This window comes from Oncorhynchus masou, chromosome 12 (genome assembly GCF_036934945.1).
Source record: "Oncorhynchus masou masou isolate Uvic2021 chromosome 12, UVic_Omas_1.1, whole genome shotgun sequence".
Classification (NCBI taxonomy): domain Eukaryota; kingdom Metazoa; phylum Chordata; class Actinopteri; order Salmoniformes; family Salmonidae; genus Oncorhynchus; species Oncorhynchus masou.
In genome coordinates, this window is record NC_088223.1 from 21,408,548 (window position 1) to 21,433,618 (window position 25,071).

Consider the following 25,071-nt stretch of genomic DNA (forward strand, 5'->3'; position numbering starts at 1 on the left):
GTAATCCTTCCTTCTGATTGGTTTTTACTTCCCCAGCAGCCTTCCATTGGTAGATAGGTGGACGTCACTTTTACAGCGCGCTAAAATTGTGGAAATAACTGCCTTGGTACAATAGTTAGCTATGTCATTTTCCTGATGTAAGAAGCTGAATTAAACCCTTTAAGGCAGCGTTTATGATTATTTATTATTGCCCGCAGTCAGGTAAGAAACGTCAGACTTATTTCGTTTGAGATGACGGCCTTTTGGGACTTTTTTAACCCACTGTTGTAGCTTTAGCTCAGAGAGCCAGATGGCTAAAGCTAGATGTGTCTGCTCTCTGATTTGACGTTGTTTACATTCTCATATGTGGCTCTTGTCTGAAACATTAGGTAGCTACTACGTTTATAATGAATGCTAACAATGATTTGGAGTATTACTGTCATGAGAGCCAGCTGTTTGGACACTGCTGAAATCATTGACTTATATATTTATATAGATAACGTTACCGTTCACTTTCACACTTGCACAAACTCTCTGAACTCTAGTCTAACATGTCATATTTACAACAAATTGCTACCGGCTATAATATAAATTATTCATCATCTCAGCTATCTGATTCCTTCAAGGTCGATAATATCTGTGGAAGTGATGGCTCGATACAATGATGTCAAGATTATTTTGAAAACCTGGGAGCAGTCATTTGTTCAAGAACATCAAAGAAAGCCCAACAAGGTAGCTAGCTATGTAGCTAGTTATCTATTCAATTTTTGTATCATGCATTACTCGGAGACTACAGTAACTAACATATTGTCTTTCCCACTCTGACTTGTTCTATTATTCAGGGTGATATTGACGGAGCCCCAGAAGAGACTAAAAGTAAGTGCATATCAATAATCAACAGACTCCCTGCATTAACAGAACTCAAACACAGGATCAATATATTGCTGTCCTTAGGCTTGTATTCGTTAAGGAACACTGTAGCAAAACGTTTAGCAACAGATAAACAAAAACAAGTGTTTCTTATTGGACGAGTGTTTCTTCTTATCGGTCTCTCCGTTTTGGTCCGTTTGATTCTACTGAATAGGACCCAGGTATCCTCCTATAATTCATGGCAGTTACTGAAATATGTAACTGACATGTTGTTGAATTTTGTGTTTCTGTGTGTGTTTCACAGAGCTCCACAAAGAATATCGAATGCTCAAGCAAGCCAATAAATGGGCACACAGACCCAACACCTACCTCACAGACTCAATCATCTGAAAAGGTAGGTTACATTTGGTTCAGTATAATTATATTGTTATAAATCTCTTTAACTCCAGTTATAATTTATTAACTGTACTTAAAGGTGCAATTTGAGATTGGTACATACATTTTTGGATTTTTCAAATAATGATGTATACCCATTGACTGCTTTGTTGCAGATTTCCCATTTTAATATGTTTTCTCTTTGAAGGACTCAGGTTGCTGGGGCACTCAGCTGAACTGTAAGGCATGCCGGTGGCTGCCCCCAAACTGACTCTGACAGCCAAGGAAAGGGAGTCCCTCCAAGCCTCGGCCCAGTACTTTGGCATGAAGCTCAAGTCAAACCTGGACCTGGGAGCTCTAACAAAGGTACGGTCTGTGTGTGTCCAGTTCCACATGTTGTGTTTTGCAAACTCTGTAGCATAAATGTGATTTGCATAGATGAAGATTTAGTGTAAAATGCAAACATCAATTGCAAGAAATCATGAATCAGATGTGGAGAATTTGGAGCTCTGCCATTTATACATTTTTCCTGCACTATAAACTGTTTGTAGGAGAGACCGGTTTCTCTGAAGAAGTCGTTCACTCCTCGTGGAACACCTCTGAAGTCATGGAAAGATGTCCAGAGCCCATACCCTGCAGCTGGAGCTGCAGACAGCCATACCCTGCAGCTGGAGCTGCGGGCGGGCAGACAGACATACCCTGCAGCTGAAGCTGGAGCTGCAGACAGCCATACCCTGCAGCTGGAGCTGGAGCTGCAGACAGCCATACCCTGCAGCTGGAGCTGTGGGCGGGCAGACAGACATACCCTGCAGCTGGAGCTGCGGGCGGGCAGACAGACATACCCTGCAGCTGGAGCTGGAGCTGCAGACAGCCATACCCTGCAGCTGGAGCTGGAGCTGCAGACAGCCATACCCTGCAGCTGGAGCTGCAGACAGCCATACCCTGCAGCTGGAGCTGCGGGCGGGCAGACAGACATACCCTGCAGCTGGAGCTGCGGGCGGGCAGACAGACATACCCTGCAGCTGGAGCTGCAGACAGACATACCCTGCAGCTGGAGCTGCGGGCAGACAGACATACCCTGCAGCTGGAGCTGCGGGCAGACAGACATACCCTGCAGCTGGAGCTGCGGGCAGACAGACATACGCTGGAGCTGCGGGCAGACAGACATACGCTGGAGCTGCGGGCAGACAGACATACGCTGGAGCTGCGGGCAGACAGACATATCATGCAGCTGGAGCTGCGGGCAGACAGACATATCATGCAGCTGGAACTGCGGGCAGACAAACATATCCTGCAGCTGGAGCTGCGGGCAGGCAGACATACCCTGCAGCTGGAGCTGTGGGCAGACAGACATACCCTGCAGCTGGAGCTGCGGGCAGACAGACATACCCTGCAGCTGGAGCTGCGGGCAGACAGACATACCCTGCAGCTGGAGCTGCGGGCAGACAGACATACCCTGCAGCTGGAGCTGCGGGCAGACAGACATACCCTGCAGCTGGAGCTGCGGGCAGACAGACATACCCTGCAGCTGGAGCTGCGGGCAGACAGACATACCCTGCAGCTGGAGCTGCGGGCAGACAGACATACCCTGGAGCTGCGGGCAGACAGACATACCCTGGAGCTGGAGCTGCGGGCAGACGAACATACCCTGTTATCCCCTCTGCCAAAGCCAGCCAACACACGTCAAGACCCCCTGGCCTCTCCAATGCAGACAGGGACAGAACACCCAGAGCAGCTGCCGGAGGAGCCCTTTGAGCCCCTAACAGCCTTCACGCCCTCCAAGCTATGGTCCCCTGCAGCGGGGTATTCTCATCATACAGACAGGCAGGCAGCAGGGCCCAGCAGCTCAGACAGACCTTCACCAAGAGGCTGACCTCTGTATTTGATGAGGTGGGTGACGCAGAGTAGCCGGTTGGGGGTAATTTGTCTCTTGCCGTGGAAGCGGCGATGAGTTCGCCGCACGCCAAAAGGGGAGGCGCTGGCAAGGGAGAGATCTCAGGACGTGCCGCCAATTCCTTTGTCACACCTTCCAGGCAGAATGAAGGGACAACTCTCCTGGGGGAGAGGGCTTCCAAGAGGACCATGCCACAGGATCTGCCTTCTCCTGACGAGCACCAGCCCCAGGTTGGTGGTGGCGTAACGTCTGCAACAGACCCAGCCAGTCTGTGGCCCGCTGGACAACGCTCCTCATTAGGGTCTGGCTCTGGAGGAGGAGAGGATGAAGAAACCAGATCAGGTCTCAAAGGACAGGCAGAGGGCGGTACGATAGAAGAGACCGCCATCGGCGCCACCACTGCCAAGAAATCTCGAGTGAGGGCCAGACAGGGCCGGGGAGGAGGGGATGTGGAGGAGGCAAGAGTGTTAACGCAGCCGCCGCAGGCCGAAGGTGATGAGCTCGGATTGGAGAAGAAGGGTACAAAGAAAAGGGGTGTAAAAAGACAAAGGAATCCTGACACAGATGGAGAGAACCCTGCAGGCACGGAGAAAGAGGAGAAGGACAGATAAAGCCCCCCAAGCCAGGAAGAAGGCTAAGACAGGTGATGGAGACGTCAGCGATCAGGAGGATGGTGATGTCACAGAGAAGGAAGTGGTGAAGCAGACACCAAGGGTTCCACAGGAGAACCTGCTAGGAGAGGTGGATGAGGAAGAAATCAAAGCTGCCAGGAACAGAGGGAGCAACACTATGAGACCTAAGTGGGTTATACTCTATATAACCCTGAGACTACTAATATATTTCAACAAATAATATTATTTATATTTACAAATTGACCTATGCACTTGCAAGAGCCCCTTTAAATACATATTCCTCATTGACTGTAATTGTCATATAACTGGACCTTAATTTTACAAATGTAATTGTTTTGTATTAATGTGATTTTTCTGTTGCTCCATTCATCTATCCAGAGACACCAAGAACTCGGATGGTAACTTTGTGAAGATCAACCTGAAAAAGAAGTCTCACGTCAAATGATACGTATTTAGGGGCGCTGGCCTACGGAAGCAGGTAAGAAAACTTTAATAGTAATAGTAGCATTACAAAATACATACAGTACAGTTATTGATTCTCTGTTTTGAGTACAGTTGAACAGCATACTAGTTGAACAGCATACTGTCCCTGCCTAGGAAGACAGTATGTATATATGATATCAGCATATAGCAGCATTTGTCCTGTTTTCTCTCTGTTTCAGTTGACCATGGATAAGTTCCAGCTAAAGGGGGAGAGGTTTGGAGGGCCAGACTCAAGGTTTAGAGGGGGCTTCAGCAGAAGAGGCAGAGGAGGGTTTAGAGGCAGCTTTGGGGGGTTCAAACGTCCAGGTGACAGCTGCTTCAAGTGTGGAGGCATAGGACACTGAGCTATGAACTGCGAGGGCAGAGGTGAGAGGACACTGGGCTATGAACTGCAGAGGTGAGAGGTCACAGGACCCTGGGCTATGAACTGCAAGGGCAGAGGTGAGAGGTCACAGGACACTGGGCTATGAACTGCAAGGGCAGAGGTGAGAGGACACAGGACACTGGGCTATGAACTGCGAGGGCAGAGGTGAGAGGACACAGGACACTGGGCTATGAACTGCAGAGGTGAGAGGTCACAGGACACTGGGCTATGAACTGCAAGGGCAGAGGTGAGAGGTCACAGGACACGGCTATGAACTGCAAGGGCAGAGGTGAGAGGACACAGGACACTGGGCTATGAACTGCAGAGGTGAGAGGTCACAGGACACTGGGCTATGAACTGCAAGGGCAGAGGTGAGAGGACACAGGACACTGGGCTATGAACTGCAGAGGTGAGAGGTCACAGGACACTGGGCTATGAACTGCAAGGGCAGAGGTGAGAGGTCAGGACACTGGGCTATGAACTGCAGAGGTGAGAGGTCACAAGACACTGGGCTATGAACTGCAAGGGCAGAGGTGATAGGTCACAGGACATACAGTACACGGTCTTGTGACGACTTACGAATGCTACACACCAACAACTCACTATGAGCCGTGGTAGCAAAATTAGCTTGTTTAGATGATTGGTTCTTCAGAAACTAGTCTCATTTACCACATCATGCTTATCTTTACTTATCTTTAAGTTGATATATAAAGTACTGTACTAAACGGGTTTCTTTGATGCACCTGAGGTCTGTTGAGCAAGATCAGGTGCAACATTACAGGACATTCAGATAGAAATGTATTTTGTTCAACAGATCTGATTCTCTGTCCTATACAATAGTAATTTTTGCTCTCAACATGACATTTCTGTCTGCAACATTTGGTAAGTTTCTCCCTATTGAATACATCCCTGTACCATGTGAATGTTATATATTGACTGTTATATAACCCCTATTTAACCTTTTGTGTGCCCCAGTTGCAGCTCCTGTAGACAGTGCTGCTGCTGATGAGGCGTCTGCGGTTGAGGAGGAGCCCTTTGAGCTGCCAACCTTGGAGGAGGTTGCCCGGGCAACAGGAACTCTGCGTTCCGAGCCTCTGGGTATGTCATTGTCACCCTGTCTGGTGATGAGATTTACTTTAGTGAAAATGTTGAGGCAGATTCTCTCTTCAATCTCAATCAAAATATTCCCAATGTACATACCAAATGGCACCCTATTCACTATATTGTGCACTACTTTTGACCTTAGCCCTATTGGCCCTGCTCAAAAGTAGGGCTCTGTGAAGGGGATAGGGTGGCCCTGCTCAAAAGTAGGGCTCTGTGAAGGGGATAGGGTGCTATTTGGGACACACATATTTTGAAGCATTACAATAAGCTAAATAGACACTAACTTTGTAGAAATGTGACTAATTAGAATCCTCCCCATACACTCAGTAACTTTGTTGATCCAGTTGATATAGTTTGTTGATAAGCGAGGTTCTAACAGTGTATCTGTCAGCTGTGAGTATTTCACCCAAGTCTAACTCCCTTCAGTAGCCCAGAGCATCTGTTTCACTAGTAGAAACACAACAAATAAATAAAAACAACACGCACACACTTTGGGTTACAATGGGCTGGTCTTGTGCCTGTGATGTTAAAAGCAGTCTTTTATGGTGAAGGCCTCGGGCCCTGGCACAGTGTCTACCCAGCACAACAGAGTGGAAACCATCCGTCTTTCCACTCTCTGTAATACATCTCCACTCTCCACATGTCTGAACGCAGGCCCCAGACATCCCAACTGGAGATAAAAACCACAACTCCAAACTCAAGCGGCTATTTAGTTTAGCTGGATACAGTCTGTACTGTAAGGCATCGGAGCCCGCAAGATGTCTAGCATGGACTTAAGGGGGAAAAATGTCACTGGTAAGACCAATCACGGAGGGTCCCCACGGAACGCTCAACACTCATTTTCATAGCACGCGATGTGTCCCAAATGGCACCCTGTTCCCTATATAGTGCACTACTTGTGACCAGGAAACCCATAGAGCTCTGGTCAGAAGTAGTGCACAATGTAGGGAATAGGGTGCCATTTGGGAAGAACATAGAGTGAAATGCAGCCCCACACACAGACGATGTCCAGCAAACGTTGGAGTGATTGTGCAGGCAGAAACAGAGGCCCCTCTAAACCAAGACGGAACAGTCAGACCTACAGTTTAAAACTAGATGAGCATAACAGCTCCTCCACTGTCTGGCAAAGCAATGATGTCATGCTACTAAACTAACCTGCATGCCAAAAGGTCAAAGAGCTCATGCTTGCCCCCCTGCAATTCTCTCACTCCGGTTACTTCCTCCCAGTTCCCTGCCCATAACAACTGATTTAGGCTCAGTTTCTCCCGACTCCAATACAAACCTCAGTCATAACAAACTCGACACCAAAGCTGACCCCTAGACCAGTGGTGGAATTAAGTCATTACAGCTCTGTACATGAGGTCCCTATCCCTAGGTACACCCTATTCCCTGTGTAGTACACTTTATTCTCTTTATAGTACACTTTATTGTCTTTATAGCGCACCGTATTCTCTTTATATTATACCCTATTCTCTTTATAGTACACCCTATTCCCTGTGTAGTACACCCTATTCTCTTTATAGTACACCCTATTCTCTTTATAGTGCACCATATTCTCTTTATAGTGCACCATATTCTCTTTATAGTGCACCCTATTCTCTTTATAGTACACCCTATTCCCTGTGTAGTACACCCTATTCTCTTTATAGTACACCCTATTCTCTTTATAGTGCACCATATTCTCTTTATAGTGCACCATATTCTCTTTATAGTGCACCCTATTCTCTTTATAGTACACCCTATTCCCTGTGTAGTACACCCTATTCTCTTTATAGTACACCCTATTCTCTTTATAGTGCACCCTATTCTCTTTATAGTGCACCCTATTCTCTTTATAGTGCACCATATTCTCTTTATAGTGCACCATATTCTCTTTATAGTGCACCCTATTCTCTTTATAGTGCACCCTATTCTCTTTATAGTGCACCCTATTCTCTTTATATTACACCCTATTCCCTTTATAGTGCACCCTATTCTCTTTATAGTACACCCTATTCCCTGTGTAGTACACTTTATTCTCTTTATAGTACACCCTATTCACTTTATAGTGCACCATATTCTCTTTATAGTGCACCATATTCTCTTTATAGTGCACCCTATTCTCTTTATAGTGCACCCTATTCTCTTTATAGTGCACCCTATTCTCTTTATAGTGCACCCGATTCTCTTTATAGTACACCCTATTCCCTGTGTAGTACACTTTATTGTCTTTATAGTGCACCCTATTCCCTTTATAGTACACCCTATTCTCTTTATAGTATACCCTATTCCCTGTGTTGTACACTTTATTCTCTTTATAGTACACTTTATTCTCTTTATAGTGCATCCTATTCTCTTTATATTACACCCCATTCCCTGTCTAGTACACCCTATTCCCTGTCTAGTACACTCTATTACCTGTATAGTACATCCTATTCCCTTCATAGTTACACCCTGTTCCCTTCATAGGTACGCCCTGTTCCCTTCATAGGTACACCCTGTTCCCTTCATAGGTACACCCTGTTCCCTGTATAGTACACCCTATTCCCTTCATAGGTACACCCTGTTCCCTGTATAGTACACCCTGTTCCCTGAATAGTACACCCTGTTCCCTATATAGTACACCCTGTTCCCTGTATAGTACACCCTATTCCCTTCATAGGTACACCCTGTTCCCTGTATAGTACACCCTGTTCCCTGAATAGTACACCCTGTTCCCTATATAGTACACCCTGTTCCCTGTGTAGTACGCCCTGTTCCCTGTGTAGTACACCCTGTTCCCTGTATAGTACACCCTGTTCCCTGTATAGTACACCCTGTTCCCTGTGTAGTACACCCTGTTCCCTGTGTAGTACACCCTGTTCCCTGTGTAGTGCACCCTGTTCCCTGTGTAGTACTCCCTGTATAGTACACCCTGTTCCCTGTATAGTACACCCTGTTCACTGTATAGTACTCCCTGTATAGTACCCCCTGTTCCCTGTATAGTACACCCTGTTCCCTGTATAGTACTCCCTGTATAGTACACCCTGTTCCCTGTATAGTACACCCGGTTCCCTGTATAGTAGACCCTGTTCCCTGTATAGTAGACCCTGTTCCCTGTATAGTACACCCCGTTCCCTGTATAGTACTCCCTGTATAGTACACCCTGTTCCCTGTATAGTACACCCTGTTCCCTGTATAGTACACCCTGTTCCCTGTATAGTACTCCCTGTATAGTACACCCTGTTCCCTGTATAGTACACCCTATTCCCTGTATAGTACTCTCTGTATAGTACACCCTGTTCCCTGTATAGTACACCCTGTTCCCTGTATAGTACACCCTGTTCCCTGTATAGTACACCCTGTTCCCTGTATAGTACTCCCGTTATAGTACACCCTGTTCCCTGTATAGTACACCCTGTTCCCTGTATAGTACACCCTGTTCCCTGTATAGTACACCCTGTTCCCTGTATAGTACTCCCTGTTCCCTGTATAGTACACCCTGTTCCCTGTATAGTACACCCTGTTCCCTGTATAGTACACCTTGTTCCCTGTATAGTACACCCTGTTCCCTGTATAGTACACCCTGTTCCCTGTATAGTACACCCTGTTTCCTGTATAGTACACCCTGTTCCCTGTATAGTACACCCTGTTTCCTGTATAGTACACCCTGTTTCCTGTATAGTACACCCTGTTCCCTGTATAGTACACCCTGTTCCCTGTATAGTACACCCTGTTCCCTGTATAGTACTCCCTGTTCCCTGTATAGTACACCCTGTTCCCTGTATAGTACACCCTGTTTCCTGTATAGTACACCCTGTTTCCTGTATAGTACACCCTGTTTCCTGTATAGTACACCCTGTTTCCTGTATAGTACACCCTGTTCCCTGTATAGTACACCCTGTTCCCTGTATAGTACTCCCTGTATAGTACACCCTGTTTCCTGTATAGTACACCCTGTTCCCTGTATAATACTCCCTGTATAGTACACCCTGTTTCCTGTATAGTACACCCTGTTTCCTGTATAGTACACCCTGTTTCCTGTATAGTACTCCCTTTATAGTACACCCTGTTCCCTGTATAGTACTCCCTGTATAGTACACCCTGTTTCCTGTATAGTACACCCTCTTTCCTGTATAGTACTCCCTGTATAGTACTCCCTGTATAGTACACCCTGTTTCCTGTATAGTACACCCTCTTTCCTGTATAGTACTCCCTGTATAGTACTCCCTGTATAGTACACCCTGTTTCCTGTATAGTACACCCTGTTTCCTGTATAGTACACCCTGTTTCCTGTATAGTACACCCTGTTTCCTGTATAGTACACCCTGTTTCATGTATAGTACACCCTGTTTCCTGTATAGTACACCCTGTATAGTACACCCTGTATAGTACTCCCTGTATAGTACACCCTGTTTCCTGTATAGTACACCCTGTTTCCTGTATAGTACACCCTGTTTCCTGTATAGTACACCCTGTTTCCTGTATAGGACACCCTGTTTCCTGTATAGTACACCCTGTTCCCTGTATAGTACTCCCTGTATAGTACTCCCTGTTCCCTGTATAGTACACCCTGTTCCCTGTATAGTACTCCCTGTTCCCTGTATAGTACTCCCTGTATAGTACACCCTGTTCCCTGTATAGTACACCCTGTTCCCTGTATAGTACACCCTGTTCCCTGTATAGTACTCCCTGTATAGTACACCCTGTTCCCTGTATAGTACACCCTGTTCCCTGTATAGTACACCCTGTTCCCTGTATAGTACACCCTGTTCCCTGTACAGTACTCCCTGTATAGTACACCCTGTTCCCTGTATAGTACACCCTGTTCCCTGTACAGTACTCCCTGTATAGTACACCCTGTTCCCTGTATAGTACACCCTGTTCCCTGTATAGTACACCCTGTTCCCTGTGTAGTACACCCTGTTCCCTGTGTAGTGCACCCTGTTCCCTGTGTAGTACTCCCTGTATAGTACACCCTGTTCCCTGTATAGTACACCCTGTTCCCTGTATAGTACTCCCTGTATAGTACTCCCTGTGTAGTACTCCCTGTTCCCTGTATAGTACACCCTGTTCCCTGTATAGTACACCCGGTTCCCTGTATAGTAGACCCTGTTCCCTGTATAGTAGACCCTGTTCCCTGTATAGTACACCCCGTTCCCTGTATAGTACTCCCTGTATAGTACACCCTGTTCCCTGTATAGTACACCCTGTTCCCTGTATAGTACACCCTGTTCCCTGTATAGTACTCCCTGTATAGTACACCCTGTTCCCTGTATAGTACTCCCTGTATAGTACACCCTGTTCCCTGTATAGTACTCCCTGTATAGTACACACTGTTCCCTGTATAGTAGACCCTGTTTCCTGTATAGTAGACCCTGTTCCCTGTGTAGTGCACCCTGTTCCCTGTGTAGTACTCCCTGTATAGTACACCCTGTTCCCTGTATAGTACACCCTGTTCCCTGTATAGTACTCCCTGTATAGTACTCCCTGTATAGTACTCCCTGTTCCCTGTATAGTACACCCTGTTCCCTGTATAGTACACCCTGTTCCCTGTATAGTACTCCCTGTATAGTACACCCTGTTCCCTGTATAGTACACCCTGTTCCCTGTATAGTACACCCTGTTCCCTGTATAGTACTCCCTGTATAGTACACCCTGTTCCCTGTATAGTACACCCTGTTTCCTGTATAGTACTCCCTGTATAGTACACCCTGTTCCCTGTATAGTACACCCTGTTCCCTGTATAGTACTCCCTGTATAGTACACCCTGTTCCCTGTATAGTACACCCTGTTCCCTGTATAGTACACCCTGTTCCCTGTATAGTACTCCCTGTATAGTACACCCTGTTCCCTGTATAGTACACCCTGTTCCCTGTATAGTACACCCTGTTCCCTGTGTAGTACACCCTGTATAGTACACCCTGTTCCCTGTATAGTACACCCTGTTCCCTGTATAGTACTCCCTGTATAGTACACCCTGTTCCCTGTATAGTACTCCCTGTATAGTACACACTGTTCCCTGTATAGTACACCCTGTTCCCTGTATAGTACTCCCTGTATAGTACACACTGTTCCCTGTATAGTACACCCTGTTCCCTGTATAGTACACCCTGTTCCCTGTATAGTACTCCCTGTATAGTACACCCTGTTCCCTGTATAGTACTCCCTGTATAGTACACCCTGTTCCCTGTATAGTACTCCCTGTATAGTACACACTGTTCCCTGTATAGTACACCCTGTTTCCTGTATAGTACTCCCTGTATAGTACACCCTGTTCCCTGTATAGTACTCCCTGTATAGTACACCCTGTTCCCTGTATAGTACACCCTGTTCCCTGTATAGTACACCCTGTTCCCTGTATAGTACTCCCTGTATAGTACACACTGTTCCCTGTATAGTACTCCCTGTATAGTACACCCTGTTCCCTGTATAGTACACCCTGTTCCCTGTATAGTACTCCCTGTATAGTACACACTGTTCCCTGTATAGTACACCCTGTTCCCTGTATAGTACACCCTGTATAGTACACACTGTTCGCTGTATAGTACACCCTGTTCCCTGTATAGTACTCCCTGTATAGTACACCCTGTTCCCTGTATAGTACACCCTGTTCCCTGTATAGTACACCCTGTTCCCTGTATAGTACACCCTGTTCCCTGTATAGTACTCCCTGTTCCCTGTATAGTACACCCTGTTCCCTGTATAGTACACCTTGTTCCCTGTATAGTACACCCTGTTCCCTGTATAGTACACCCTGTTCCCTGTATAGTACACCCTGTTTCCTGTATAGTACACCCTGTTCCCTGTATAGTACACCCTGTTTCCTGTATAGTACACCCTGTTCCCTGTATAGTACACCCTGTTCCCTGTATAGTACACCCTGTTCCCTGTATAGTACTCCCTGTTCCCTGTATAGTACACCCTGTTCCCTGTATAGTACACCCTGTTTCCTGTATAGTACACCCTGTTTCCTGTATAGTACACCCTGTTTCCTGTATAGTACACCCTGTTTCCTGTATAGTACACCCTGTTTCCTGTATAGTACACCCTGTTCCCTGTATAGTACACCCTGTTCCCTGTATAGTACTCCCTGTATAGTACACCCTGTTTCCTGTATAGTACACCCTGTTCCCTGTATAATACTCCCTGTATAGTACACCCTGTTTCCTGTATAGTACACCCTGTTTCCTGTATAGTACACCCTGTTTCCTGTATAGTACTCCCTTTATAGTACACCCTGTTCCCTGTATAGTACTCCCTGTATAGTACACCCTGTTTCCTGTATAGTACACCCTCTTTCCTGTATAGTACTCCCTGTATAGTACTCCCTGTATAGTACACCCTGTTTCCTGTATAGTACACCCTCTTTCCTGTATAGTACTCCCTGTATAGTACTCCCTGTATAGTACACCCTGTTTCCTGTATAGTACACCCTGTTTCCTGTATAGTACACCCTGTTTCCTGTATAGTACACCCTGTTTCCTGTATAGTACACCCTGTTTCATGTATAGTACACCCTGTTTCCTGTATAGTACACCCTGTATAGTACACCCTGTATAGTACTCCCTGTATAGTACACCCTGTTTCCTGTATAGTACACCCTGTTTCCTGTATAGTACACCCTGTTTCCTGTATAGGACACCCTGTTTCCTGTATAGGACACCCTGTTTCCTGTATAGTACACCCTGTTCCCTGTATAGTACTCCCTGTATAGTACTCCCTGTTCCCTGTATAGTACACCCTGTTCCCTGTATAGTACTCCCTGTTCCCTGTATAGTACTCCCTGTATAGTACACCCTGTTCCCTGTATAGTACACCCTGTTCCCTGTATAGTACACCCTGTTCCCTGTATAGTACTCCCTGTATAGTACACCCTGTTCCCTGTATAGTACACCCTGTTCCCTGTATAGTACACCCTGTTCCCTGTATAGTACACCCTGTTCCCTGTACAGTACTCCCTGTATAGTACACCCTGTTCCCTGTATAGTACACCCTGTTCCCTGTACAGTACTCCCTGTATAGTACACCCTGTTCCCTGTATAGTACACCCTGTTCCCTGTATAGTACACCCTGTTCCCTGTGTAGTACACCCTGTTCCCTGTGTAGTGCACCCTGTTCCCTGTGTAGTACTCCCTGTATAGTACACCCTGTTCCCTGTATAGTACACCCTGTTCCCTGTATAGTACTCCCTGTATAGTACTCCCTGTATAGTACTCCCTGTTCCCTGTATAGTACACCCTGTTCCCTGTATAGTACACCCTGTTCCCTGTATAGTACTCCCTGTATAGTACACCCTGTTCCCTGTATAGTACACCCTGTTCCCTGTATAGTACACCCTGTTCCCTGTATAGTACTCCCTGTATAGTACACACTGTTCCCTGTATAGTACTCCCTGTATAGTACACCCTGTTCCCTGTATAGTACACCCTGTTCCCTGTATAGTACTCCCTGTATAGTACACCCTGTTCCCTGTATAGTACACCCTGTTTCCTGTATAGTACACCCTGTTCCCTGTATAGTACACCCTGTTCCCTGTATAGTACTCCCTGTATAGTACACCCTGTTCCCTGTATAGTACACCCTGTTCCCTGTATAGTACACCCTGTTCCCTGTATAGTACTCCCTGTATAGTACACCCTGTTCCCTGTATAGTACACCCTGTTTCCTGTATAGTACTCCCTGTATAGTACACCCTGTTCCCTGTATAGTACACCCTGTTCCCTGTATAGTACTCCCTGTATAGTACACCCTGTTCCCTGTATAGTACACCCTGTTCCCTGTATAGTACACCCTGTTCCCTGTATAGTACTCCCTGTATAGTACACCCTGTTCCCTGTATAGTACACCCTGTTCCCTGTATAGTACACCCTGTTCCCTGTATAGTACACCCTGTTCCCCTGTTCCCTGTATAGTACACCCTGTTCCCTGTACACCCTGTTCCCTGTATAGTACTCCCTGTAAAGTACACCTGTTCCCTGTATAGTACACCCTGTTCCCTGTATAGTACTCCCTGTACACCTGTTCCCTGTATAGTACTCCCTGTATAGTACACCCTGTTCCCTGTATAGTACTCCCTGTAAAGTACACACTGTTCCCTGTATAGTACACCCTGTTCCCTGTATAGTACTCCCTGTATAGTACACACCTGTTCCCTGTATAGTACTCCCCTGTATAGTACACCCTGTTCCCTGTATAGTACTCCCTGTATAGTACACCCTGTTCCCTGTATAGTACTCCCTGTATAGTACACCCTGTTCCCTGTATAGTACTCCCTGTATAGTACACACTGTTCCCTGTATAGTACACCCTGTTCCTGTATAGTATATAGTACACCCTGTTCCCTGTATAGTACTCCCTGTATAGTACACACTGTTCCCTGTATAGTACTCCCTGTATAGTACACCCTGTTCCCTGTATAGTACACCCTGTTCCCTGTATAGTACTCCCTGTATAGTACACACTGTTCCCTGTATAGTACACCCTGTTCCCTGTATAGTACACCCTGTTCCCTGTATAGTACTCCCTGTATAGTACACACTGTTCCCTGTATAGTACTCCCTGTATAGTACACACTGTTCCCTGTATAGTACACCCTGTTCCCTGTATAGTACTCCCTGTATAGTACACCCTGTTCCCTGTATAGTACTCCCTGTATAGTACACCCTGTTCCCTGTATGGTACACCCTGTTCCCTGTATAGTACTCCCTGTATAGTACACCCTGTTCCCTGTATAGTACTCCCTGTATAGTACACACTGTTCCCTGTATAGTACACCCTGTTCCCTGTATAGTACTCCCTGTATAGTACACCCTGTTCCCTGTATAGTACTCCCTGTATAGTACACCCTGTTCCCTGTATAGTACTCCCTGTATAGTACACCCTGTTCCCTGTATAGTACACCCTTTTCTTTTTATAATTGTAAAATAAAGGGAATAGGGCAACATTTGGAATGTAACCTGTCTATCTCTGTTACTCAGTGGCACCCCCCAGTGTTAAAGAGGAGAATGAAGCAGCAGGAGGATGGTGATGAGGTCTTGTTGAATGTGATCAGGCCAGACTACAAACGCCCTCCTTCTCCGCCCCCCATGCAGCCCCTCTACCCCCTAGGGGAGGACGGCAAAGTGCAAGGTACCCAGTTTTTTTGTTTGTTTGTTGTTAATACAATTATTCAATTAATTGTTTCTAGGCCTAGTATCTGTAAAGCACAACTGCTTATGAAAAAAGAGCTTTATAAAATACATTTGATTTAGTTGATTGATTCAGCGAATCAAATAACTAGTACAGTAGGGTTTGTATACCTATTTTCTTACTTTGTTTCTGCAGTGGCGTGTTCTGAAGTTTATGAAGCACTCGAAGACTTTGGGTACAAGTCTTTCAGACCAGGGCAGGAACAGGCCATCATGAGAATTCTATCAGGTATGCAGGTAGAGGGTAAAACACAGCGAATTATACAGTACTTAATTTACTACCTCGGTAAATTGATATTGTCGAGATCGAACAAGTGGTCACATACAGATTTGTGTTTGTTACAAGCATGATGCTCACTTTGGACAGACCTGGAGGGACACACACACACTCTAGTGGTGCTCTCCACAGGCATGGGGAAGTCTCTGTGCTACCAGCTGCCTGCCTACCTCTATGCCCAGAGGTCCAACAGTATCACTCTTGTGGACAATCAGGTAACATATCTGTCCCCTAGTTATACAACACATTATTGATACGGACACTGTCTTGTGAATGTCTCAATAAAGGTCATTGAATGAAATACTGACCGTAAATTATTTTGTCTCTTTAGCTATCTGGACTCCCATCCAAACTGAATGCAGCTGCTATTCACTCCAATATGTCTAAAAAACAGAGGGATGCAACCATTGAAAAGGTACAGACATCCGATTACAATCTGCCGAGTTAAACTATGCTCTATCTAGTCCTAAACATCGACTTCCTCTCTATTTTTGCATAACATTTATATATTTCAGACTTGAACTGAATTAAATATGCCACACGCTTTAATCCAAACCGACTTAGTCAATCTTGCTCTACCATACCAACTGTTGATCATGTTGATCTGGCATTAGGGTTCTATATCTCTCAGTGATGTCTTTTTGCTCATGTATAACCTGTCTGTGTCATCTGTCTGTGTGATGCCATGAAGCTGCTACTACAATGGTGTCAGTCATATTTGCATTGATGTTGGTGGTGATTTTCATGACAATAAAGTTTCCTGATTTGATTGTATATGCTTTGGGTATCTCTGTCTGTGTGTTCCCTCCAGGTTAAGGCAGGTGAGGTCCATTTCCTGCTCCTGTCCCCTGAGGCGTTGGTAGGTGGAGGTCACTCTGGCTTTGGCTGTCTGCCCCCAGCTGACCAGCTCCCCCGGGTGGCCTTTGCCTGTATTGACGAGGCCCACTGTGTCTAAGACTGGTCCCACAACTTCAGGCCCTGCTACCTGCGTCTCTGCAAGGTGAGATCTGGTCATTGACCACCCAATATATGATAAACAGCAACTGTCAAGTAGGTGTCAGATCAGAGAAGAGCAGAAGCTCTGTTCTTTCCACTTAGTTTCCATGTCTGCAAATGAACCTTTGTAACTCACTGTCAGGAATCTCTAAATCCACTCTCAACTCACAAAACAAGCAAAACCAAAGATTTTTGGTAGGAGCAAATGATATGTCATCTCTTCTCTCATATATAGAACCACCAATGGCCTCTGTGTATAAAACATTTATTAACTCATTTAAAATGAATATAATAACTCAATGTTTTTTAAGTCCTTTCCTAAATTAGGAGCATGTCTCTTACCATTATAGCTGTACATGGTTACACACATACAGTAAATGCCATTCTTCCCCTCAGTGTTAAAGTGCCCTCTTAGTGTATGTTCAGTCTCCTAGGTGTTGAGGGACCGTCCAGGTCATCTACACACCGCTAGACGATATTAGCATGCTGACCTAAAGCCTAGGCATTACTGTAGCTCAGGGAGCTAACGCCAGTCTTCAGGTCTCAGGTAGGTTTTTAACTGAACCACGTCTGTTCCATCTCCTAGGTGTTGAGGGACCCTCTGGGCGTGCGTTGCCTGCTGGGTCTGACTACCACCGCCACCCTGTCCACAGCCCTGGACATCGCTCAACACCTGGACATCACTGACCAGGACGGTATCGCTGTCCGCTCGGCCGCCGTGCCTGACAACCTGCAGCTGTCTGTCTCCATGGACCGAGACAAGGACTAGGTAGGATAGCAACGTGCACACACACACACACACACACACACATACGATTGAGGTTAGGGGTGTGTTGACATGCAAATACTCGTAATCGTATCCGTAATTTGACAGTTGATAGGCAGATCAAATGATACTTGTAATTGGAAAAAAATAAAGTGTTTTAATATTCCTAAATAGATGTTGGCAAAATACCTCCCTGTACATTCTCACTGCAAAAAAGCTGCAGATTAGTAGCAGCGAGCGGAGGGGTGTGTGTCTGTCCTCAACTTCCAGCGGGCAGCCAAGTTTGCTGTAACTTAGTCAGAATGCTTGCCAATGTTTCATATTTTTCCCCTAACCTTGCCCCACTTGTTAGATATTATGCTCATTGATATATTGATAGCAAACCGCCCTTACGGTGTGATTAATAATAGTGGCAGCAGCAATCTAAATGATTAGACCAGAAACATGATTCTTAATTTTCTAAGTCGTTCAGTGGGGTCTTTCTCTTGATCATGTGAAATTATGAAGTGAGTGAACATGGAAATACAGATTCACTCTATCCAATCAGAGCAGCAGGATCAATGTACAGCCCGCCCTTCTCTTTACCGACAGGCAAACTAGCACACACATGACTGGCTCTATTTTTGTCATTTTTACCCCCTTTTTTCATGATATTAAATTGGCAGTTTACAGTCTTGTCCCATCGCTGCAACTCCCGTACGGACTCGGGAGAGGCAAAGGTCGAGAGCCACGCCTCCTCTGAAACATGACCCTGCCAAGCCACACTGCTTCTTGACACAATGCCCGCTTAACCCGGAAGCCAGCCGCACCAATGTGTTGGAGGAAGCAGTACAACTGGCGACCGTGTCAGAGTGCATGCGCCCCGGCCCACCACAAGGAGTCTCTAGAGTGCGATGGGACAAGGACTTCCTGGCCGGCCAAACCCTCCCCTAACCCGGATGATGCTGGGCCAATTGTGCACCACCTCGTGGGTCTCTTGGTTGTGGCCTGGGATCGAACCCGGGTGATGCCTATTGCACTGCAATGCAGTGCCTTAGGCCGCTGCGCCACTCGGGAGGCCCGACTGACTCAAGGACAGAACGTATAGTTTAGAAACTGTGACTGACTGAGATGAGAAACATACTTTGGTTATGGATAATTACAAAATACTTGTATCCAGAAAATGTCCCATATCTGTTACGATACTCATTTTGTCTGACTACTCTGCACACCCTTAGTTGAGGTGTTTAGTGTAGTGAAACATTCAGAATGTTCAGAACCTAGAACTGTAGTAGATAGATCTGACATCATTCACTATTTTACATCAGAAATGTATTGTAGAACAGATAATCAAATTCAATCAATCAAATGTATTTATAAAGCCCTTCTTACATCAGCTGATGTCACAAAGTGCTGTACAAAAACCCAGTGACTCAAGCCACTCAAGTGACGCACCCCTCCTAGGGACGGCATGGAAGAGCACCAGTAAGCCAGTGACTCAGCCCCTGTAATAGGGTTAGAGGCAGAGAAAGGTGAACTGGCCAAGCAGAGACAGCAAGGGCAGTTCTGCTCCAGTGCCTTTCCGTTCACCTTCACACTCCTGGGCCAGACTACACTCCAATCATAGGACCTACTGAAGAGATGAGTCTTCAAGAAAGACTTAAAGGTTGAGACCGTATATCTGCGACATTTGTGAGTGTGTATGCTGTGCAGGCCAGGATGCAAATATATGTTTTCTTCCAAAGACTTTGATCATTTGATTGAGTCTGCCTGGATGGAGTTTTCAATTTGGGACTATGTCATTGCTCATCCGTTCCTTAGGCCAGGCAAGCCCAATCAAGCAGAGCTAAACTATTTGAAAGAAAACTAATACGTAAATTCACTGTATACTCCGATTTCAGAGCACTCTCGTCTGAGTGTACCAGAGCGCAGAATAACTGATGAACTCCTGACTTGGAACTGGGAATTCTAAGTCAGAAACTTGTGCATCTTTCTAGAGTGCTGACTTTACGACCTGAAGATCACTGACATAATGGTTTTCCCGAGCTCCCAGTTGTCTTGAAAGCACCAAGACATGCCAGTTCCCCATACCACGGTAACCTCCCACCTTTTAAAGGGGAAGCTGAAAATGTGTCTCACCTAAGTGGCTCAAATGTTTGAGAATACATTGTGCTTGATTGAGCATGGAACACTCCAAAAACCTTTTATTCATGAACTTTTTGTCATTTCTTATCATAAAAACACTCTTCCTCAAATACTTTCATTCTGCTCTTAAATGTCTTTGTGTGCTCTTACATTTTCAACTTAAAAAAATGTAAAAAATAATGTCAGCAGTATTTGAACCCAGGTTTGATGCTGCGTGTGCCTTTCCCGTGTCCAGGCCCTGGTGTCTCTGCTGACATTATAGAGAGGTTCGGGTCTCTGGAGTCCGTCATCGTCTACTGCACCAGGAGAGACGAGGCAACCCATATATCTGCCCTGCTCAGGACCTGCCTCCAGGGGGTGCTGTTGCCAGCCAGGAGGAAGATGACAACCCTATAGGGAAGAAGAAGAAAGCTTTGGGTACCTATCTTTTTGCGTTTGGCTTGATGACAATAGGAGATTAGGAGTTTTAAAGCACTTGTACTATGAGACGCTTTGTTGAATGCGGGCCCTGACCTCTCTCTGCTGTGTTTCCTCAGCCAGGAAGAAGATCCGTAAGCCTCTGAAGTGGATGGCTGAGTCCTACCACGCCAGCATGTCGTCATCCGAGCGCCGTCGTGTCCAGAACAGCTTCATGTGTGGAGAGCTGCGCATGGTGGTTGCCACGGTAGCCTTCAGCATGGGCCTGGACAAGTCGGACGTGCGCGGCATCGTGCACTACAACATGCCCAAGAGCTTTGAGAGCTACGTGCAGGAGATCGGGAGGGCAGGGAGAGACGGAGTACCGGCCCACTGTCATCTCTTCCTGGATCCTGAGGTGAGGTTCTCAAGATTGTTATTTTTCTAGCTCTCTCTCTCTCTCGTATTTTTTTGGTTGGATGTACAATATTTTACACTTTTATTCAACAGCACTGTAATCCTACATTCTTGTCTGCTGTGGTTATAGGGAGGGGACCTGCATGAGTTGTGGAGGCTCATCTATGCAGGTACGGTGGACTACTACACTGTGAAGAAGCTGGTGCAGAAGGTGTTTCCTCCCTGCAAGTGCAGCCAGGTCTACCAGAAGTAGCAGTATCTAGCCAGGTAATGTTGACATACTTATGTATTCTTTCCCCATTCTCTCCATCTACACTCATTATATGAACCCTAATTAAAGGTCCACTGAAACCTGATTTATTTATTTTATTTTGCTGCCTGTGTTTTATATATATTTCCACACTATGAGGTTGGAATACTTCTGTGAAATTGTGATGATAATGCCCTTTTTAGTATAAGAGCTGTTTGGGAAAAAACACCTGCAATTTCAGCCTGTTTTGATGGGATGGAGTTTTGGCCTGCCTGGTGACGTCACCAAATTAGTTAACCGACCAATAAGAGAGTTCCAAAACTCTCTGCCAAGAGCTCGTTTTCCGTTTTTCCCTACCCACTCAGACTAGCTAAATTCTTCCTTGAGAAATTGCATTCACTGCAAGGTACTTAATTGTTACCCATAAATGATTAGATATTAAAATTAAAAGGGCTGCATTGGATCTTTAAGACATAAAAAAAGCAAAAGTTGATTTAGAATTCATGTCAACATGTTTATTTTAACAAGTTTTATTGCACCATAGAATTAAATAGAATTCCTTCATTGTAATGTAATTTGTCTCTCTGTAGGACATAAACCAAGCATATCTTTTTGAGGAGTTGTTCTCATTTCTTTCACGCTGTCTTAGGCTCTGGAGGAGGTTGACGACTCCGAGATGATGGAACTGATGGACACCTGTAATGAGACCTCTGCTGCAGCACCAGAACAAACAAAGGAGACTAGTCAAAACACCCCCTTTGAGCAGTTGGAACAGGCCAAAGTCCCTACTGAGGACAAGGATGTACCAACTCTTCAGCCATCAGAGGGGAAGCAGAAAGTACCACCAGAGTTGAGTGTTCCACTTCCCCGGAGAGGGGATGGCGAACAGGAAGAGGGGGAGGGGCCAGGGGGGGAGGTGATTGGCCCACGACTAGGGTGTGTCACACCCATGAGAGGGCCATCCCTATGCAAGACACTGTGGAAGCCCTGGACATCACTGAGGAAGGTGAGTACCTCACTATACCTAACACAGGACAGGTGAAATGTCTTGTCTGTTGTTTAATTCAATAAAACAGCCAATTGTGTCACTCAGATAATTGATTCAAGGATCAGAAAACAGTAAATATGTAATTAGAATGAAATCCCAGTTGAATGTATCTTTTTCTGTCAAGACCAGTGCCCTATAGAGTAACAATGTAACTTGTAAGTCATTGTAAGTCAAAGACTGTCCCCTCTGTCTCTGTGTGTCTCTGTGTGTCTGTCAGGTTTGGAGACTCTGCTGTGCTACCTGGAGCTGCACCGTCAGCAGTGGGTAGAGCTGCTCCACCCCACCCTCTCCGTCTGTAAGATGGTCAGCTCTGCAAACTCACCAAGATGTAGGGCAACATCACCAAACCCGGCTCATGTTCATTCATTAGGGCACACTGTATATATTTATTTTTAAACTGTGTGCATTTTCAGTTTGCAGAACCTCGACAAGTACTGCAAACTCACTCTGAACACCTGGCCAGTCTGTTACAGTAGACTGTTTACCTGTAAGAAACAAAGTCGTGTTGGATAGGTTGTGTTTGTGTATAGTTTGTAGGTGTGTATTATTTGCTCATGTGACGTTTTTGTGGTCAAGTAAAGTCAGGTACATTTGTCATGTGGTTTGTTATTTTCATGTTCAGGCAATAGATTACTAATGTTCACCAGGTGCTTAAACCGCTTTGCTGTAGATAAGTAATGTTTATGGTGAGGGGTGTTGATGATGGGTGTGTGCCGTCTGATTGGCAGCTGCCCACCTGTTGCCGTGGTGTTGGCCCAGAAATGGATGGCAGGGGAGCGAGTGGAGGCTTGTAATTCGCTGGACTTTGACGTGGTGGAGGTGGCAGACACTATGGGCTGGGTCTGGTGAAGAGAGGTCTCAGACAACTACAATGGGCCACAAACAGGTGTGTGTGTGTGTGTGTGTGTGTGTGTGTGTGTGTGTGTGTGTGTGTGTGTGTGTGTGTGTGTGTGTGTGTGTGTGTGTGTGTGTGTGTGTGTCTGCCTGAATGAGTGTTACGTTTTGATAAAAATCCATTCAAGATAAATAATTATACGTCTATCTCCGTATCATATATATCCTGTCTTGTGGAGTTGTCCAACCTGTCCTTCATAGGGTATATCCTGTCTTCCAGGAGTCTTGGTGGAGTTGTCCAACCTGTCCTTCATAGGGTATATCCTGTCTTCCAGGAGTCTTGGTGGAGTTGTCCAACCTGTCCTTCATAGGATATGTCCTGTCTTCCAGGAGTCTTGGTGGAGTTGTCCAACCTGTCCTTCATAGGGTATATCCTGTCTTCCAGAAGTCTTGGTGGAGTTGTCCAACCTGTCCTTCATAGGGTATATCCTGTCTTCCAGGAGTCTTGGTGGAGTTGTCCAACCTGTCCTTCATAGGGTATATCCTGTCTTCCAGGAGTCTTGGTGGAGTTGTCCAACCTGTCCTTCATAGGGTATATCCTGTCTTCCAGGAGTCTTGGTGGAGTTGTCCAACCTGTCCTTCATAGGGTATATCCTGTCTTCCAGAAGTCTTGGTGGAGTTGTCCAACCTGTCCTTCATAGGGTATGTCCTGTCTTCCAGGAGTCTTGGTGGAGTTGTCCAACCTGCCCTTCATAGGGTATATCCTGTCTTCCAGGAGTCTTGGTGGAGTTGTCCAACCTGTCCTTCATAGGGTATATCCTGTCTTCCAGGAGTCTTGGTGGAGTTGTCCAACCTGTCCTTCATAGGGTATATCCTGTCTTCCAGGAGTCTTGGTGGAGTTGTCCAACCTGTCCTTCATAGGGTATATCCTGTCTTCCAGAAGTCTTGGTGGAGTTGTCCAACCTGTCCTTCATAGGGTATATCCTGTCTTCCAGGAGTCTTGGTGGAGTTGTCCAACCTGTCCTTCATAGGGTATATCCTGTCTTCCAGGAGTCTTGGTGGAGTTGTCCAACCTGTCCTTCATAGGGTATATCCTGTCTTCCAGGAGTCTTGGTGGAGTTGTCCAACCTGTCCTTCATAGGGTATATCCTGTCTTCCAGGAGTCTTGGTGGAGTTGTCCAACCTGTCCTTCATAGGGTATATCCTGTCTTCCAGGAGTCTTGGTGGAGTTGTCCAACCTGTCCTTCATAGGATATGTCCTGTCTTCCAGAAGTCTTGGTGGAGTTGTCCAACCTGTCCTTCATAGGGTATGTCCTGTCTTCCAGGAGTCTTGGTGAAGTTGTCCAACCTGTCCTTCATAGGGTATATCCTGTCTTCCAGGAGTCTTGGTGGAGTTGTCCAACCTGTCCTTCATAGGATATGTCCTGTCTTCCAGGAGTCTTGGTGGAGTTGTCCAACCTGTCCTTCATAGGGTATATCCTGTCTTCCAGGAGTCTTGGTGGAGTTGTCCAACCTGTCCTTCATAGGGTATATCCTGTCTTCCAGGAGTCTTGGTGAAGTTATCCAACCTGTCCTTCATAGGGTATGTCCTGTCTTCCAGGAGTCTTGGTGGAGTTGTCCAACCTGTCCTTCATAGGGTATATCCTGTCTTCCAGGAGTCTTGGTGGAGTTGTCCAACCTGTCCTTCATAGGGTATATCCTGTCTTCCAGAAGTCTTGGTGGAGTTGTCCAACCTGCCCTTCTATTTTCGTTCCTACGGTGACTTGACCCTGGATGAGATGGACCGAGTGTGTGAGTTCCTGCATGGCAGAGTGGTGGCCCAGGAGAGCACCAAGCTGTACCAGCTCAAAGCCTGCACTATATACCACTATTAAGAACTCTCACCAGCACTAGGCTACACAAATATAGCACCAAATTGTATCATAGAGGAGCATCTAAAAGGTAGTGAAGAGGCTCCTGGTTACCAGAGTTACATGGCCTGATAGGCCTGTTATTGTAGCTGTTAACCCGATGGTGCTTGGAGTATGTTTAAAGACATTGATATTTCTAGATCAGTTTATGCAACTGTGCATCTTTTGGATGATGTGTTTATTACTCTTTTTGCGTAGTGTTTT

At 46.0% G+C, this 25,071-nt stretch overlaps 1 pseudogene; it reads left to right on the top strand.

Annotated features, from left to right (window-relative positions):
• Window positions 1–90: 90 nt before the first annotated feature.
• LOC135549274 (ATP-dependent DNA helicase Q4-like) lies at window positions 91–25,070 on the top strand (annotated as a pseudogene).
• Window position 25,071: the final 1 nt, after the last annotated feature.